Source organism: Papaver somniferum, chromosome 5 (genome assembly GCF_003573695.1).
Source record: "Papaver somniferum cultivar HN1 chromosome 5, ASM357369v1, whole genome shotgun sequence".
Classification (NCBI taxonomy): domain Eukaryota; kingdom Viridiplantae; phylum Streptophyta; class Magnoliopsida; order Ranunculales; family Papaveraceae; genus Papaver; species Papaver somniferum.
The window spans coordinates 123,440,260-123,460,046 of record NC_039362.1 but is presented as its reverse complement, the minus strand read 5'-3'; the positions used below and the strand labels follow the sequence as shown (position 1 = coordinate 123,460,046).

At 37.1% G+C, this 19,787-nt stretch overlaps 1 pseudogene; it reads right to left on the bottom strand.

Annotated features, from left to right (window-relative positions):
* Positions 1-977: 977 nt before the first annotated feature.
* On the bottom strand, positions 978-4,194 carry LOC113282572 (annotated as a pseudogene).
* Positions 4,195-19,787: the final 15,593 nt, after the last annotated feature.

Sequence of the window (19,787 nt, the reverse complement as noted above, 5' to 3'; positions counted from 1 at the left end):
AAACACTGTGGAAACTTATGGACACTCCACTAGCAGAGCGATTGTGGGAGAAAAACACTGTAAAAGAAACTTACGGACACTACATTAGCAGAAACTCTCCTAGTAGTTAAGAGTAAGGGTCGACCCGATATTCGTTCTTCACCTTTTCCTTGATATTTATGCTGTAATCTGTAGGTTACTTGATTTTGTTTTTTACTGGCACATGTTTGCGCTTTCAGTAATTGACCTTTCCAGATCTTAACTCTTAATCTTAGCTAGTTTTACTTGTATTCTTTCATTGTTTTTCTCAACTCTCAACTCTTAAGTTTTTGTCATCTATATGTGACAAATGTATGTTGCATGGTCATCTTCCAAAACAAATGTCAGACAATGCCTTTTGAAGAGGTTATTTATTTAACCCATAGATGAACTTCCAAAACAAATGTCAGACAGTGCCTTTTGGATAGGTTATTTATTTATTGTAATGCATTACAGGAAATAAAACGAAAGCGGTCAAGTGAGACTAGAACACTGCTAGGGTTGCTTATAATTAGAAAAGACCATGCAAGTTGCTTAGACTAGTTATGCTAAACAAGTTCAACATTGTGGCTTCAACAGTTCAACCCGCAAGCAAAGTTTCTGTGATTCCACGAACCCTGCCACGTAGAGAACAGTTGAGTGGCAATTCCAAACAATTTTCTCTCTTCCAGAAGGGAAAAGCTTTTCTGGTTACAGAGAGAGGCTTCTCTGATTTACATTTCCTAATGCATATACTCAAGGGGAAAATACCATGTGCACCTCTTCTGCAAAAGAAGCTCAGCATTTCGGCTTCAACCTTCAAGCGAAGTTTCTGTGGTTGTGCCAACCCTGTCGCAGGCAGGACTATACGTTGTATTTTTGTGGATCTGAGTTAAAGAAGTTATATTTTTTTTAGGGAACTTGAAAAATTCTTTTCTACCCAAACTCAGAAAAAGCATATAGATAAAAGATGCAGGACATACCAAATATGTAGGAAATTAAGCAGACCAGGTAAGTAATGTAACAGAAATATCCAGGGCAGCCAAAAAGAGAAGTATATCCTCAAACTCACAGCCTAAAGCAGAAAAGGAAAAAAAGGAAAAAAAAACAAAAAAAAAAATAGAAAACAAAGCGCTAGTAATTCTGTTCAGGAGAAAGTGCCAGTACTAGAAACTCTACGCAATCTACCAAGGGCTTAGTCGACCTCCTCCATCTTGCTGTCCTGGGCATCATCTTCAACAAGTTCAGGCATCTCTGGGTCAGCTTCAGTGTCAGCACCCTCTTCATCAGTGCTCAAACCCAACTTCAACATCCTGTGGATTCTGTTGCCGAAGGTGGTTGGCTCCTCGAGACTAAAACCAGATGTAAGAAGAGCAGTCCCAAACAACAGGAGAACCAAATCCTTCACAGACTTGTCATTCTTGTCAGCATCAGCCCTCTTCCTGAGCTCCTCCATGATTGAGTTTTCAGGGTTGATCTCCATGGTCTTCTTGCTGGCCATGTATCCAGCAGTGCTTGAGTCCCTCAAAGCTTGTGCCTTCATGATTCTCTCCATGTTGGCAGTCCAACCATACTCTCCGGTAACCAAAACGCAGGGAGATTCAACAACACGCTCAGAGACAACAACCTTGTCAACTCTGTCACCCAACACTTCCTTGATCACCTTGCATAGACCCTCAAACTTCTCCTTCAATGTCTCGGCCTTCTTCTTTTCATCCTCACTTTCCTCCAACTTCAATCCCTCCTTGGTGGCAGATACAAGTTTCTTTCCCTCGTAATCCTTCAACTGACCAACAGCATGCTCATCAATAGCATCGACCATGTAAAGGACTTCATAACCCTTCTTCTTCAATCTCTCAAGGAAAGGAGAGTTCTCAACTGCTTTCTTGCTCTCACCAGTGATGTAGAAGATGTCATTCTGACCCTCCTTCATTCTGGTCACATAGTCTTTCAAACTGGTCATCTCATCGCCACTCTTGGTTGAGTGGTATCGAAGCAAATCCGCAATCTTTGACTTGTTGGTGGAATCCTCATGGATTCCAAGCTTCAGGTTCTTGGAGAAGGCTTCGTAGAACTTGATATAATCTTCTTTGTTCTCAGCAATCTCAAAGAAGAGCTCAAGGCACTTCTTCACCAAATTCTTGCGAATGACCTTAAGAATCTTGTTCTGCTGCAACATCTCTCTAGAAATGTTAAGGGGAAGGTCCTCCGAATCAACAATACCCTTAACAAAGCTGAGGTACTCAGGAATGAGATCCTCACAGTTGTCCATGATGAACACACGACGAACGTACAATTTGATGTTGTTGGGCTTCTTCTTTGTGTCAAAGAGATCGAATGGAGCTCTCTTGGGAACAAAGAGAACTGCCTTAAACTCAAGCTGCCCTTCAACTTCAAAGTGCTTCACAGCCAAATGTTCCTCCCAGTCATTGGTGAGACTCTTGTAGAAGGCAGCATACTCATCCTTCGTGATCTCATCTGGCTTCCTCATCCAGATAGGCTTTTGCTTGTTCATCACTTCCCATTCATGGGATACTTCCTTGATAGTCTTCTTTTTCTTCTCTGCCTTCTCCTTTTCTTCATCAACCTCCTCTACCTTTCCCTCTTCATCTTTCATCTCCTCATCCTCATCATCTGAGATTTCCTTCTCAGTTGTCTTCTCTGTCCACAAAGAGATTGGGTAGCTGATGAATTCCGAATGCTTCTTGACCAAATCTTCAATCTGCGCTCCTCAAGGTACTCAAGCTGATCATCCTTGAGAACAAGAGTTATCTTAGTACCCCTGCCAAGAACCTCACCAGAGGTATCCCTGGTAATAGTGAAAGACCCTCCAGCCTGTGACTCCCAGACATACTGCTCATCATCATTGTGCTTGGTGGTAACAATAACCTTATCAGCAACCAGGTATGCAGAGTAGAAACCGACACCAAACTGCCCAATCATACTAACATCAGCACCAGCAGCCAAAGCTTCCATGAACTCTTTGGTTCCAGACCTTGCAATGGTACCAAGGTTGTTCACCAAATCCGACTTGGTCATACCGATACCACTGTCGATTAGGGTAAGGGTGTTGTTGGCTTTGTCAGGGATGACATGAATAAAGAGCTCGGGCTGAGAATCAAGCTTGGTCTTATCAGTCAAACCCTCAAATCTGATTTTGTCCAACGCATCGGAAGAGTTACTGATGAGCTCTCTGAGAAAGATCTCCTTGTTAGAGTAGAAAGTATTGATGATCAAACTGAGAAGCTGGTTGATCTCAGCTTGGAAAGCAAACGTCTCGGTATCCGCCATTGATGAAAACTCTCTGCTGTGATTGAAGAAGAAAATTAAAGACAGAAACTAAAAGAAGGTGAAACGAGAAAACGTAATTAGAGTTTGGAGCTTGTGTGTGTAATGAGCCACCATTTCATATGGTATTTATAGCTTGCATAACTTGAAACGCAAGTGATTCCTGAAATTATTAGACTCTTGAAGAGGAAAAACTCTAGAAAACTCTGGAAAATTCTCAGCTTCCCTAAAAAACAAACTTGTGAAATTCCATACAATCCAATCTCTGGAAAATTCTCTAGATTCATTCATAAATTCTAGAAAAATCTGGAAAACTATCGGCTTTCCGTAAATTGAACAAAACTTCTTAATATAATCCTAATACCTCAAAATAAATCGAATAACTAAATACCAAAATTATCCATAGATAAATGGATAAATGTGGCTTTCATTTGATACGAAAGTTTTTCACTTCAAACTGGAACTAGAAAAATGGCTGATTAAAGAAAAAATTGAACTTAAAAAAATGGATGATTACCTGATTGCGTTACCACGAAGCTCGGAGGAAGTTTCTGTTCATTTACCGCATCAATAAGCTGATAAACGATCAATAAGCCTCTTCTTCCCTTGCTTATAATCAGTTGATGAAGAATCTGATTCTAGCTCAGGTTGTTGTTGAGCTCGTGAAACAGAAAATCCATCTAGGTTTTTGAAGATTGAAAGGCAATAAGATCTTTGTCAAGTAATTTTAATTTGAAATTGTTCTTCATAGGTTTTCAAGATAGAATTAGAATTTCTAAACTGTTTAGGATGATAATTTAAAAATTGGATTTGTTTGGAAGGAGTAGAAAATTGATGAGAAGTAACTTTGAAACTTAGAACAGAGCTTCCTTCCATTTCTCTCTGAAAGTTCTTTTTTTCAGAGCTAAAAGGAAATGGTGTTTTGATAAATTTCTGAGAAGATAACGATGTCTTAAAGGATTTTCCTGGGAAGTACGATGGATATTTTGGTCATTTATGGTAGAATAAGATTATTCCACGTGCCTTTTACACGCTTGCTGAATTATATAATCATAATAGTACGCTTTGCTGTTGCTGCTAAAGTTCACAAAGCTGCGACTGCTGAATGCACTAAGCATTTGCAAAGCTGTGATCTTCACGCGGCTGCGGCTGCTAAATGATATACACAAGGTTGTGAATTTTGATGCTGCGTAATTGGGGAGAAGAGAATTCCTTTTCTCAGCTCTTACCTTATTGCAGCTGTTCGTGACAACCCTGCAAGATGCTGCTCATCGCCAAAAGGGAGATTGCGGTATTTCGCTGCTGGTCTCGCATTCAAGATAGTGACTGCGCTGAACTGTTGGTGGGCGTGCCATCGTCATTGCTGTGTCTTCAGGGTCTTACATCAAATCATCAATAGTAGAGTCTGCTGCCACCGGTTATATCACACAGCAGGGGAGAGTATCTCCTTCTTGTTTAGGTAGCTGCCTCCAGCAAAAATTACTTTGAAGGCAGAACTTAATGTCCGTCTGCAATCAATCCATGAGTGTTTATGATTGGTTTGCCATTCTAGCATACCTTGAAGAGAGTGCATGATTATAATCTGATCATGCCTTTGATTCACGCAAATGGCAGTTCTATAACCTAGATTACCCGTAAGGATACATGACTTGGTACAAGTCTGACAACGTTCTAAAATAGTTAGCAAGAAAGAATGTTTATAGATTAAAAATAAAAAGAATGCGAACAAAATAAACAAGACTACGGTAATGAGAAGATTGTGAGAGGAAAAAGGGAAATAAAGTAATTTTCCAACAATCATCTATACTTGCTCTTTTTTATTTCTTTTTCTGAAAGAGGCAAATCTATATTAAAGCAAGAAAAAACACCTAGTAGGAAAATTACTACCCAACGTAAGTACGCGAGCCGAGTGAAACCAAGCTCCCCATATAACTTTCAACTTGGCAGACTTCACGGCCTCCAGAAATTTCACGAATGGTCACAAGTTTAGCTTTATCACATCTCGGGGTCGTATAAAACAAAACCCTCTGAATTTTGCATCAGAATTTCGCCATTCTTGAATGTGCATACTGTTGCAACTGTAACAATAAAATACTCAAAGAAAAATGTTAGAAATAAATTTCTGGAAAGCTTAAATAAACACTCAATGGACAACAAATAGAGGACAGAGTCACTTGATCATCAAGCTGTCCTTAACACGATAGTTGACCGGTACGCCTCAAGAATGAGTGATGCCTATACCCTATGGTCAAGTCGTATCCAGGATAAAACTGCCCGTTGCAAGCACTGTTAGCACTACAATACTAACAACAATTGCACATAAGAAAAGAAAAACCCACACAGAGGGAGAGGGACGAAAAGAAGAAGGATAGTAGCTTCTTCTGAACACACCTTCAAATGAAAAGTTCGAGTCCCTTTTATAGGTAGAAATGAGAGAGGCGCAGTAATGACAATTGATTCTCAAATCAATTCCATGCATGAAGCTAATTAAATTAAAACGGAAATAAAACAACCAATTTAATTTAATTTAATTTTCAAATCAAAATAAAATATAAAACGGAAAGAATATTTAAATCAATTAAACCGATCATTATTGCATAAGAATTTTTTGTAACCAAAATATATTGTGCCTGGTCAGATGCCCCCCACATTAAGACAAAAAAAGTAATTTGATTTTCAAAACGTTTTAGGAAATAATTCAAAGGAATTATGTCCAAAAAAGATAAGTCTTGGTTGACCTGTCCACGTCGAAGAACGAGCCCGAGCTCGAAGCCCAAGCCTTAGTGAAAACAAAAATATTTTGCCTCACCCGTTCTACCCACATTGTTTTACTAACTATCCATAATGGAATAGCTATATAGTGGATCTCCTCTTTATTTATACCCAATGTGGGACTAAAGGTCATATTTCATTCATTCATAGGAAAATGAGTAAGTGCTCTTAGAGACCCAAAGGTCCCAAATTCCATTCCCACCAAGACTATAAAACCAAAACAATAAAACTCATTTTCTCCAACAATCCCCCACATGAATGAAATACCGATAAAATCAGAAAAACGGAAAGCGAGAAATACCATTATAGGAAAGAGATGTCCATGAGGTCTTGAACCTTTGCTTAGTGAGAAATTGCCGGAACTACTTGATGGATAGTGAACGCGATGTCTTGAACTGCCATCGTTTGGTATAATCCGCGATAATAACCACACGTGATATCTCCCTTGGTGATGTTAAGTTCGTGCCGTTGTGTCCTTTTTGGCCCTGGACAAATCCCGTTTCTTAGATTGCTCTAGAGAATCAGCTCTATTCTCATAGGAAGCGACCCACTTCCACATTCAGATAGGTGAGTTCCATCAAGAGTGTTTACTGCTACACCCCACTTCAATCTTAAATTGAAACTATAAAACTCATTAAGACTTAGTTAAAAGGCATCCTCACATGCAGCCACACTATCACGTCTACACCATAGGGAAGGGGCAGATAATGAAATTCTCTTACAGTGTTTACCTTAACCCACCACAAATTAGTTGTCTCATTCAAAACCTTGATCTTGGGATCTCCAGTCAGCAAGGTTGAGTATCCTTCATGGCAAGTTTATTTAATGAGCCTAAGCCCCATCCCCCTTGATGAATTACTAACTATCTCCTTGGACAAACCTTTCGTCAAAGGGTCCGCGATATTCTCCTTGGACTTTACTCATTTAATGGAAATAACGCCTTTTGAGATTAGTTTTTTCAGGGTATCGTGTCTTCTTTTAATATGTATAGACTTCCCATTATAGTAGTTGTGTTTAGCATTAGTTATAGCAACTTGATTATCACAATGTATAGATATAGTTGGCACAGGCCTATGCCAGAGAGGAATGTCTTCTAAAAAGCATCTTAGCCAAGCGGCTCCCTCTCCTGCTTTATCTAACGCAATAAAGTCGGATTCCATAGTGGATCGAGTTATACATGTCTGTTTGGAACTTTTCCAAGAAACAGCCCCACCTGCTAGAGTGAAAACATATCCACTCGTAGACTTAGACTCCTCTTAGTCTGATATCCAGTTTGCATCACAAAATCCCTCAAAGACGGCAGGGTACCCTTCATAATTTAAACAAAAGATCAAAGTGTATTTCAAATACCTCAACACTCTAAAAAGTGCATCCTAATGTTCCTTCCCTGGATTACAAGTATACCTACTTAACCTACTCACAACATAAGCAATGTCTGGCCTAGTACAGTTCATCAAATACATCAGACTTCCTATAACTCGTGAGTACTCAAGTTCTGAAACTATATTACCCTTATTATTTTTGAGTCTACAACAAGGATCATACGGAGTATAAGCAGGTTTACAATCAAAATGATTGAATTTTCTAAGTACATATTCAACATAATGAGATTGACTAAGACTATAACCGTTACAATTTCTTCTAATTTTCATCCCTAAGATTACATCCGCGGGGCTAAGCTTTTCATGTCAAAGTTCTCATTTAGCATGATCTTAGTGGAATTAATTACATCCATGTTTGTACCAAGTATAAGCATATCATCAACATACAAGCATACGATCACACAGGCATCATTCACAAGTTTAGTATAGATACACTTGTGAGATTCATTGATTTTAAAACGACTAGAAAACATTACATGATCAAATTTTTCATGCCATTGTTTAGGTGCTTGTTTCAATCCATACAAAGATTTTTTCAGTTTACAAACTTTGTTTTCACAACCTTTTACTACAAAGCCCTCAGGTTGTTCCATGTAAATTTCTTCACCTAGTTCACCATTTAGAAAAGCTATCTTTACATCCATTTGATGTATATCTAGGTTATGAACCGCAGCTGTAGCAATTAACATCCTAATGGAAATAATTCTCGTGACACGTGAGTAAGTATCAAAGAAATCTGCACCTTCCTTTTGTTTATAGCCTTTATCTACTAACCTAGCTTTGTATTTTTGAATAGTTCCATCTATGTTACGTTTCCTCTTGAAGATCCATTTACATCCTATGGCCTTACACCCTGGAGATAAATTTACTATCTCCCACGTATCATTCTCTTTGATGGATTCCATTTCACTAATAGTGGACTCTTTCCACCATGGAGCTTCAGAAGAAGTCATGGCTTCTCTATAAGTCTGAGGATCAGACTCTGCTAGTGTTACGAAGTCAGGTCCAAAGGAGGTTTTTGTTCTAGCCATTTTACTTCTCCTAGGCTCAATCTCTACTTCATCTTCCTCTAAAGGTAAAGTCTGACTGGTTGAAGGGACATATAGGGGATCAAGCCTCTCTTACGAGAGTCAGATTTCAAAGGAAAAACATTTCAAAGAACACAACATCCCTAGATTCCATAATAGTATTCACACCAATTTCAGAAATTTCAGAACTCACAACCATTAATCTATATGCAGGAGTATGCTCATGATACCCTATGAAGACACAATCAACAGTTTTGGGTCCTATCTTGGTTGTTTTATGAGGAGGGATGGAAACCTTAGACACCCCCACACTTTGAAGTATGCAAAAGAAGGTTGTCTACCTTTCCACAATTCATATGGAGTTTTATCTGAACCTTTAAAGGGTACTCTATTCAGGATATAGCAAGCTGAGAGGACAGCTTCCCCCCACAAGTTTGAAGGTAATCCTGGACTATTTAACATGACATTCATCATCTCCTTAAGGGTACGGTTCTTACGTTCAGCTACACCATTGGACTGAGGTGAATAAGGAGGGGTAACCTCATGTATTATGCCATGTGCTACACAGAAATCTCCTATAGGAATTCTGTACTCACCACTACGGTCAGACCTAATGGTTTTAATGGTAGTATTCAATTGGTTTTCAACTTCTAGTTTATGCATCTTAAAGGCTTCTAAGGCATCATCCTTACCTTTAAGAAAATATATATGACAATACCTCGTACAATCGTCTATAAAAGGAACAAACCATTTCTTACCACCTCTAGTTTGAACCGATTTCATGTCAACTAGGTATGAGTGAATTAATTCTAAGGGTTTAGGATTTCCGTGAACATTTTTGCTAAAAGGTTTTCTAGCATACTTTGATTCTACGCATATTTCACATTTGTGTTCCTTTTCCAAACTAAATTTGGGTATGCATCCTATATTAGCTAGTTTATGCATTGACTTATAATTTACATGTCCAAGTCTGCCATGCCAAACATTCAAAGACTCACAAACATAAGCAAAAGAATCGGTCTTATTCATTACAACAGAGTTTACATTAAGCTTATACAGACCCTCAGTCTTATAACCCTTCCCTACATAATCCTTACCCTTAGTTACAACACATTTCCTAGATTCTATCACAATTTTGAAAACCTTATAATCTAAAACACCACAAGAAACAAGATTTTTGCAGATGTCCGGAACATGAAGAACTTCATTCAATGTGAGAGTCTTTCCAGAAGTGAGCTTGAGCCCAACTTTGCCTTTTCCTACAACCGCAGCTGCAGTTAAGTTACCCATATAGAGTTTCTCGCCTTCCCCTACCTTATTGTAGGAGGAGAACATATCTCTGTTTCCACAGACATGTTTGGTATCCCTAGAGTCTACCCACCAGTATCTCACATTGGTTACCAAATTTACTTCATACACCGCACCAGAAAATTCATCTTTGTTGTTTTCAACCAAATTAGCATTATTTTTCTTTTTAAGGTCCTTACGGTTTCTACAGTGAACCGCCATATGGCCAGGATTTTCACACGCGTAGCAAACACCCTTAATTTTATTAATGCTAGATTTAGGTTTCTGAAACATACCTTTCTTTCCAGGAGGTTTCTTGGAGTTGTTTCGGTTCTTATCACCTTTTTCAGCATTGGAACCTTTGTGTTCAATCACATGAGCTTTATTAGACATGTCCCTTGCAGAAGATACATTTTTGTCCTTGGAGAACAACAATTCTTCAACTTGAATCTTCTTACCCAAATCAACCATAATGACTTCACCAGTTTCATGTCTCAGTTTGTTCTTGTACTCAGACCAGGAAGAAGGCAATTTCTCAATGACAGGAGACACTTGAAAAGTTTCATCAATCACCATACCTTCCGCAAGAATTTCATTCTTAATTTGCTGAAATTCAAGCAATTGATCAACCACAGATTTTTCATTCGACATTTTAAATTCCATGAACCTAACTACCAAGAATTTCTTACTTCCAGCAGTTTCAGCTTGGTATTTTGCCTCCAAATCAGCCCATAAATCAAAAGTAGAAAAGTTCTCCTTAGCATTGTAAAAGTCATACACAGCATCCTCTAAACAATTCAGAATATGATTTTTATCCATGTAGTTATTCCTCTTCCATTCACGGCCAGTATCATTCAAGGATTCATCAAAAGTTTTCAGAACATAAGAATCCAACTCATGGTAAATCAGAAAAAATAACATTTTCTACTGCCACCTCTTAAAGTCTTTGCCAGAAAACTTTGCAGGCCTTTCAACATCGTTCTTACCCATTGTTACAGACAGAGAAGAACTATCGTGTTAAGATTGTTGCAACTGTAACAATAAAATGCTCAAAAAAAAATGTTAGAAATAAATTTCTGGAAAGCATAAATAAACACTCAATGGACAACAAACAGAGGACAAAGTCACTTGATCATCAAGCTGTCCTTAACACGATAGTTGACCGGTACGCCTCAAGAATGAGTGATGTCTATACCCTGTGGTCAAGTCGTATCCAGGATAAAACTTCCCGTTGCAAGCACTGTTAGCACTACATTACTTGCCCACTCTTACGAACTCAACAGCAATGGCACGGAAGAAAAGAAAAAACCACACAGAGGGAGAGAGACGAAAAGAAGAAGGATAGTAGCTTCTTCTGGACACACCTTGAAATGAAAAGTTCGAGTCCTTTTATAGGTAGAAATGACAGAGGCGCAGTAATGACAATTGATTCTCAAATCAATTCCATGCATGAAGCTAATTAAATTAAAATGGAAATAAAACAACCAATTTAATTTAATTTTCAAATCAAAATAAAATTTAAAACATAAAGAATATTTAAATCAATTAAACCGATCTTTACAGCATAAGAAATTTTTGGTAAGCAAAATATATTGCGCCTGGTCAGAGCCACCCCCCCCCCCCCACACACACACACATTAAAACAAAAAAATAATTTGATATTCAAAACGTTTTAGGAAATAATTCAAAGGAATTGTTAGAGCATTGCTCGGTCGAACTCGCATGCATTGCTACCTCAAGCATGTTTGTCAATGTTAGTGATCAAAACTATAAGTCTTGATTTCTAGTCTACTATAGCTAAGTCTCGGACTAGGATAAAAAGTGTAGTTGAGCTCAAGAACTCCATGGCAATCATCATACAAGACGAAGGACTACTCAAGGAAATGGTGGATCTTCATCGACTAAAAGGTATGTGGAGAGACTTGAATTTATCTATCACTCAAAGTCTATATATTGTATCTCCTATTCTTGAGACAAAAGTCGTTTTGCTATATAGACTTTGATTATACACATTTGCTATTTCGAGCCGAGTTTATCTCAATATGTGTGGGTAAGCTTTCGCTTTGGCCAAGTTCAACTTTACCTAGTGACGAAAGTCATGTTATGTTTCAATCACTTTGAAAATTGCTTTGACGAAAAATGGTTTGTGAATAACAACTATATAACATCCTCTAAGAATGTTTCAATGATTGAAATGAGTGTTTAGATCATATAACCAATGATGGATATAAGCATTGTGTGGCAACACATATATGTATAAGTCCTTTTTCCTTGAACCGAAGTTTGCGAACTTTGTTGATCAAGAGAACCAGAACAAGAGCCGTGAACTCAGTCCGCGAACTCAGTCCGCGAACTCAGTCCGTGAACTCTGTCAGTGAACTCAGTCCGCGAACTGGCGGAAGTTCTCGACCCGAGAAAATCTGTTGGAGTTTGAGAACTCCTTCCGGGAACTTAAGTCCGCGAACTAAGTCTGCAAACTTAAGTTGGTTATATCCGAAGACGATTGTTTGTGAACTTATCTATATTAACTAAGGAATGAAAGTTGCAAACCGTGGCCATAAAGTTCATGAACCGATTCGAGTGAATCAAATCGTTTTTGCTTCAATTGTGTCTTGTGTAGTTACATAAGATTTCCTTGCAATTGAACAAGTCTATAACTAGTTCATTTGAGTCATTTGAACTAGTTATGGTGAAGAAAAATATGGTTGATATGAAAGTGCTCATATGTCTAACCATTTGGTTAACTATTGTTGAACCAACAAATGTACATGTTTGGGTACGGTTACATAAACCCAAAATAGTACATTTCATTTGTGTGTAGCAAGCTAAGTTTTCGATCCAACGGTTGAAAGATATTAGATTTAATCTAATCAGGTTTTCATCTAACGGTGAATATTGAATGCTTTGTTACCAAGCTAACATTGATTGCAAACCCTTATTTGAAAGACTATATAAGGGAGAACTCTAGCAACTGGAAAACCTAATCCCCACACCTCTTGTGTGATACTAGTTGTATTAGCTAGAGTCGATTCTCATTTAACCTTTGGTTTCTTCTTAAAAACCAGGTTAACGACTTAAGACTTCATTGGGATTGTGAAGCCAGACCGATACTACTTTCTCGTAGTTGTGTGATCTAATTTTGATGATTCTATTGTGTTGAGTACAATCGTAACGATTGGCTTGAGATTTATATATCCTATCGGCAAGATAAAAAAGTAGTCACAAACATCTTCGTCTCATCGTTTGTGATTCCATAATATCTTCTTTCGCCGCATCGATTAAGATTATTGTGAGGTGATTGATAATACTAGGGTTTTTTTCGGGAATATAAGTCTGGGTTATCAATTGGTTCCTGTTCACCTTGATTTATCAAAAGACAGAACAAAACTTGTAGGTTTATCTATGTGAGACATATTTATCTATTCTTGTAGACTTTTTTGTGTAATACAGATTTGTTAATTAAAGTCTTCGACTTTGGGTCGTAGCAACTCTTAGTTGTGGGTGAGATCAGCTAAGGGAATCAAGTGTGTAATATCCTGCTGGGATCAGAGACGTAAGGAGCGCAAATGTACCTTGAATCAGTGTTAGATTGATCGGGGTTCAACTACAGTCCAGACCGAAGTTAGTTTGTAGTAGGCTAGTGTCTGTATCGGCTTATTACAGTGTGGTGTTCAATCTGTACTAGGTCCCGGGGTTTTTCTGCATTTGCGGTTTCCTCGTTAACAAAATTCTGATGTCTGTATTATTTCTATTCCACGTTATATTTTTTTATATAATTGAAATATCATAGGTTGTGCGTTTGAATCAATCAATTGGAAATATGACCTTTGGTTGTTGATTGAAATTGATTGATCCTTGAATATTGGTCTTTGGTATCGTTCAAGTGATTTCTCTTGTATTCAATTAGACTCGCAGATTTCTATTTGCTTGAGAAAGAATTGAATCGAGAAAGAGAGATATAACTCTTTGATATACTTGTTATAGATTGAGTCTTGTTGATTCTCTTAAAAATATTGGAGTTTGTCCATACAGATAGCTAATCGAAATATTGGGTGAGGTTATTAGACCCCCTCTTTTTCAATTGGTATCAGAGCAGGCAAACACGTTAAAGACCTTATCAGTCTGTGTTTGTAGCGATCTGACTCTATGGACAAGAGTATTATCTCTGATAAATGTGTCACCAGAAATAAAAGTTCTGTCTCGTTTATTTCTATTAAAGAGAAAGATTCTTCAATCTCAAGTATAGATGAACCGAGTGTTCAAACTAGACAGACAGGCTCCGACATGTGTTGTCCAGATTACCCTTCAAAAGAGTCTATTTCTCTAAATGAACGGGAAACAGCTGAAGAGAGTAAATTGATTCTAAATCTTGTTAGAATCCAAGCTGATAGATTTAATCGGTTGAAACATCATGTTGATGTTCTCCTTGGTGAAGTAAGAGACTACAATTCCAAAAATACTGAAGCTGAGCCTTCATTTATCCGTCTAAAGGAAAGCCTTGAAAAGGATATATTGTAATTTGAACATTGCTTAAATAAACTCTCGATTCAAGGATGTTTCAGAAAGTCCTCTAGATCACCTTCATCAATTACCTCAGTAATAGATGTTCCAGAAGTAAAATCTGTATTCCCTTCTAGTAGAAAAGATGTGCCTTTTGCCTCTCTTATTCAAGAATGTTGCACATCACATGAAAGGAAGAAATCTCCTTATCTTGTTAAGACAATATCCTCTAGAGAATGTCCCTTTTGTGTTTCAGAAGGGTCTCTCAAGAAAAAGAGAAACTCTAGGTTGAGTAACAATTCCATTGTTCAACCTCAACACGCCTTAGACTTAACCTTCAAAGGTGTAACTGACATTCGTATGTCTAAACCAATTGGTTTTCATACTTTCCATGTGTGTGCTACCAGGAAAGTCAGTTCTATGAGTTCCTCAAATGGGTTGATGCAACACAAACGTCTTAACAGTCTAAGAGAAGATCAGAAATTTTCCATCTTCAAAAAGAGAATTAATGATACATTTGATGAAAACAAGGTATCAAGAGAAGAGGACAAAAATTATGATAACCTAAAAAATTTAATAAAAGATTGCAAGGAAATCATCAACAGGTTGTCAACTTCCTTCAACCGAAATTCTTCAGGTAAGAATCAAGACTATGAGTTATATATTGATAACAGTAATGTTTATGAAAAATTTTCACATCATAATGTTTTTTCTCTAAAGTCTCGAAGAAAGAAGGATAACCAAAGGGAATGTTCATTTAATGAGCCGAAGGCTCATACTTTTGTAAATTAATCACAAGGTTGAAATCTCACGTACAGAAAATCCTAGTTCAGTGATAATTGAATAGGTATACTCTTGGCAAAGTGTCTCTGATGATCTACCTAATTTCTTATCGTTCTTAGATGGATTGTCAATCACAAACACTTTTACATAAGTATTTCTTTTATGCATGTTCTTTATCTCTTGCTTTGGATCCTAAAGCTAAGATGCTTGGAGTATGTGCAGACCTTCTTCACAAATAGCCTACCCGGGTAGGTCCTCGTGGACCATCCTTACGATGGGTACACGTACGGTATTTAAGTGTCTTCACAAATCGTGCCTGTAAACCCTAAGTCTTTTTTCGAAATCGTTTATATACCCTTCCTATTGAGTTGATATATCTCACTTTAGGTCTTCCATTATCAATGGTGTCTTCTTCTTGCTCTTGGGATTTTCCTGAAAACTTCGTCGATAATACGGTGTATTTCGAGTTCGATAAAGAGAAAGGAACCTTTGTTGAAGTTGAAAGGTCGTTTCCTCAATCTCCTGATTCCTACTCATATATTGAGGACGTTAAAGAGATTACAGATGATGTGGTTGTTGATTTTCTCAAAAACTTTGAGGATGCAAAACAACAACTTGTTGATACGATGAAGAGTCTAGATATGGTAAGAACTGAGTTGAAAAAGTTTAATTATGACCTTGTTCTCATGAAAAATCATGTAAAAGAACTTCTCAACAAGGATATCCACTCTAAAGTTGCAGAGGATGTTGTCAATCACAAGCTCAAAGACCTCAAGACTCATGAGGATAGTGAACCGTCTATTTGACTTTAGTTCGTGTTCGACTTTGGCATAAGAGTCTGTTTTTGTTAGCTTGTTGATTTTATTATGCCTAGTAAATCTTCTATTTTCTTGTTTTGTTTAAGAAGAATAACTAGAGTTTGGAATAGACATTATTGTGATTACACATAGCTATGTCCAAACGTTTTCATCTTCATGTTTTTAGATTTATTGGTTTAAACTCTAAAATTGTTTGGAAGATGATTTTTGCAGTATTAATCTTTATGGTTTTATATATTGTAATTTTTTATGGGATATGTGTGTTTGCGTCCGTGAACTGTGATTGTCTCATACCTTGTCAAAAGTTAAGTCCTTTATATGTCTATATGCATGTGTTGATAAAAGAACGAATGAACTTTTGACAAATACAAAAGTTAAGCATATCATGTCAATTATTTATGGAAGATAGGTTAAAATATTTTGTTCACAAGGATTATGTCTATTGTATGTCATTGTGCAAATGGTGATGAAAAATAGAATGAATCATTGATTATTCCACGGTGTTAGCTCGACCTCCGATCCACAATTTGTGTATATATTGTGTTGTTCCATAAGGTGTCTTATGTTGAGCACTATCGACTGAGTTATTCTTTTGCTTAGTTGTTGCTCCGTGAGGTACTTTATGTCGAGCATGTTCAACTAAATTAATCATTCTCTTTTGGTTATTTAGTTGTTGCTCCGTAAGTTATCTCTTATGTCGAGCATGACCAATTAAATTGATTACTTTTTATGGTTAATTTGGTTGTGTATTCCGATTAGATTAATTATGGGTTCACTTGTGATTAATCTAATTGAGTATTTTTGAGTCTCCATAAGTTCATTTATGTTGAGCATTTCCGATTAAATTAATCATGGGTTCTGAAAAAGCGGGGGTACAAAAACCACACCCAACAATTCGATTAGCAATCTGTATTGACAAACTCCAATATACTTTCTAGAGAATCAACTAGACAGTCAGACTCAATCTAGATAAAAGTATATCAAAGAGTTTATATCTCAATCTCTCGATTTGATCTTTACTCAAGCAAATAGAAATATGCTAGTCTTTATCAAACAGAGATAACTTGGATGGTACCTGAGACCAATATCCAAGTGTAAATCAATTTAAATCAACAACCAAAAGGTCGGATATTCTAATTGATTGAACAACACACAACCTGTGATATTTCAATTATATAAAAAAATATAATGCGGAAATGAAATAACACAGACATCAGAATTTTGTTAACGAGGAAACCGCAAATGCAGAAAAACCCCGGGACCTAGTCCAGATTGAACACAAACTGTATTAATCCGCTACAGACACTAGCCTACTCCAAACTAACTTCGGTCTGGACTGTAGTTGAACCCCAATCAATCTCACACTGATCCAAGGTACAATTATGCTCCTACGTCTCTGATCCCAGCAGAATGCTACATACTTGATTCCCTTAGCTGATCTCACCCACAACTAAGAGTTGCAACGACCCAAAGTCAAAGACTTTAATAAACAAATTTTTATCACACAGAAAAGTCTACGGTAATAGATAAATCTGTCTCCCACGAATATACCTACGGGTTTTGTTCCGTATTTTGATAAATCAAGGTGAACATGAACCAATTGATAAACCGGACTTATATTCCCGAAGAACAGCCTAGTATTGTCAATAACCTCACAATAATCCTAATCGACGCAGCGAAAAAATATATTGTGGAATCACAAACGATGAGACGAAGTGTTTGTGATTACTTTTCTATCTTGCCTATCGGAGATATAAATATCAAGCCAATTATTACAATTGTACTCAAAACGATAGAAACAGCAAGATCAGATCACACAACTACAAGAAAAGTAGTATCGGTCTGGCTTCACAATCCCAATGAAGTCTTTAAGTCGTTAACCTGGTTTAGAAGAAGAAACCAAAGGTTAAAGGAGAATCGACTCTAGCTTATGCAACTAGTATCACACGTAAGGTGTGGGGATTAGGTTTCCCAGTTGCTAGAGTTCTCCCTTATATAGTCTTTCAAATCAGGGTTTGCAATCAATGTTAGCTTGGTAACAAAGCATTCAATATTCACCGTTAGATGAAAACCTGATTAGATTCAAGCTAATATTTCTCAACCGTTAAATCGAAACCTTAGCTTGTTACACACAAATGAAATGTCCAATTTTGGGTTTATGGAACCGTTCCCAAACATTAACATTTGTTGGTTCAACAATAGTTAACTAAATGGTTAGCCATATGATCACTTTCATATCCACCATATTCTTCTTCACCAAAACTAGTCCAAATGACTCAAATGAACTAGTTAAAGAGTTGTTCAATTGCTTAGATCTTATGTAACTACACAAGACACAATCGAAGCAAAAATGGTTTGATTCACTCGAATCGGTTCATGAACTTTATAGCCACGGTTTGCAAAAGCATTCCTTAGTTTATATAAACATGAGTTAAAGAACAACCAATTTTAGATATAACCTACTCAAGTTCGCGGACTGGGTTCGCGGACTTAAGCTCACGGAAGGAGTTCACAAACTCCAGCTGAAATTCTCGGGTCGATAACTTCCGCCAGTTTGCGGACTGAGTTCGCGGACTTGGCTCACGCCATATTCCGTTTCTCTTAATCAACAAAGTTCGCAAACTTTGGTTCAAGGAATAAGGACTTATACATATATGTGTTTCCGCAATAATGCTTATATCCTACTAATGGTTATGTAATCTAAACTCCCATTTCAATCATTGAAACATTCTCAGAGGACGTTATATAGTCGTTATTCATAGACCATTTTTCGTCAAAGCAATTTCCAAAGTGATTGAAACATAACATGACATTTGTCACTAGGTAAATATGAATTTGGCTAAAGCGAAATCTTACCAACACATATTTCGAGAAATAGATTGGCGAGTTAAACTCGACTCGAAATAGCAAATGTGTATAATGAAAGTTTATATATTAAAACGACTTTTGTCTCAAGAATAGGAGATAGAGTAAATAGACTTTTGAGTGACAGATAAGTTCAAGTCTCCACATACCTTTTAGTCGATGAAGTTCCACCAGTTCCTTGAGTAGTCCTTCGTCTTGTATGATGATTGCCATGGAGTCTTGATCTCAACTACACTTTTTATCCTAGTACGAGACCTTTAGCTATATAGGATAGAAATCAAGACTTATAGTTTTGATCACTAACATTGACAAACATGCTTGAGATATCAACGCATGCGAGTTCGACCGAGCAATGCTCTAACAATCTCCCCCTTTGTCAATTTTAGTGACAAAACTATTAATACATATGGAATAAAAAAAAAATTAACTTTTGTAGCTCCTATTTCACATGCCTAATTCATCACTTCCAAGTGCTCCAATGATCCCAAAGGTTGTAAGTTTAGTATCATCGTTTTTGAAAATCCGTAGCTATAACAACAAGAAAACAATAGTTCTCAATCATTGTTATACATTGTCATAGTATCATTACACAGCATTAAAGTCCAATTGTATCACAACTTCAAAAATAATACTATGGTGATATGTATCACTCCCCCTAGTCAATACTCCATCTCACATGGAAACCACTCCCCCTTACATAATGATCCGAAAACCATATGTATTTGTAGTGTGAACTACATATTAATTCTCCCCCTTTTTGTCAATAAAATTGGCAAAGGTACAAGAACAGGATCCTAATGAAATTTCCGAAAGAGACATTTCATGACCAAAAGAAAGCAAAAGTATATCATCTTATTTAGATGCAATCATAAAGCCGAAGCTAAATGAGTTCATCAAGGAGTTTAAAGATACAAGATAGCCCCTATAATATTCCACAGCCGCACTCCCCACAAAGATTTGGCAATTAAGCGCAAGTTCAAAAAGAACTCTCCCCCATAATATGTCATTCTCGAAAGAACAACAAGAGCGACCTTAATTTCGAAAGAAAAGAAGGATTTCTTTGGACA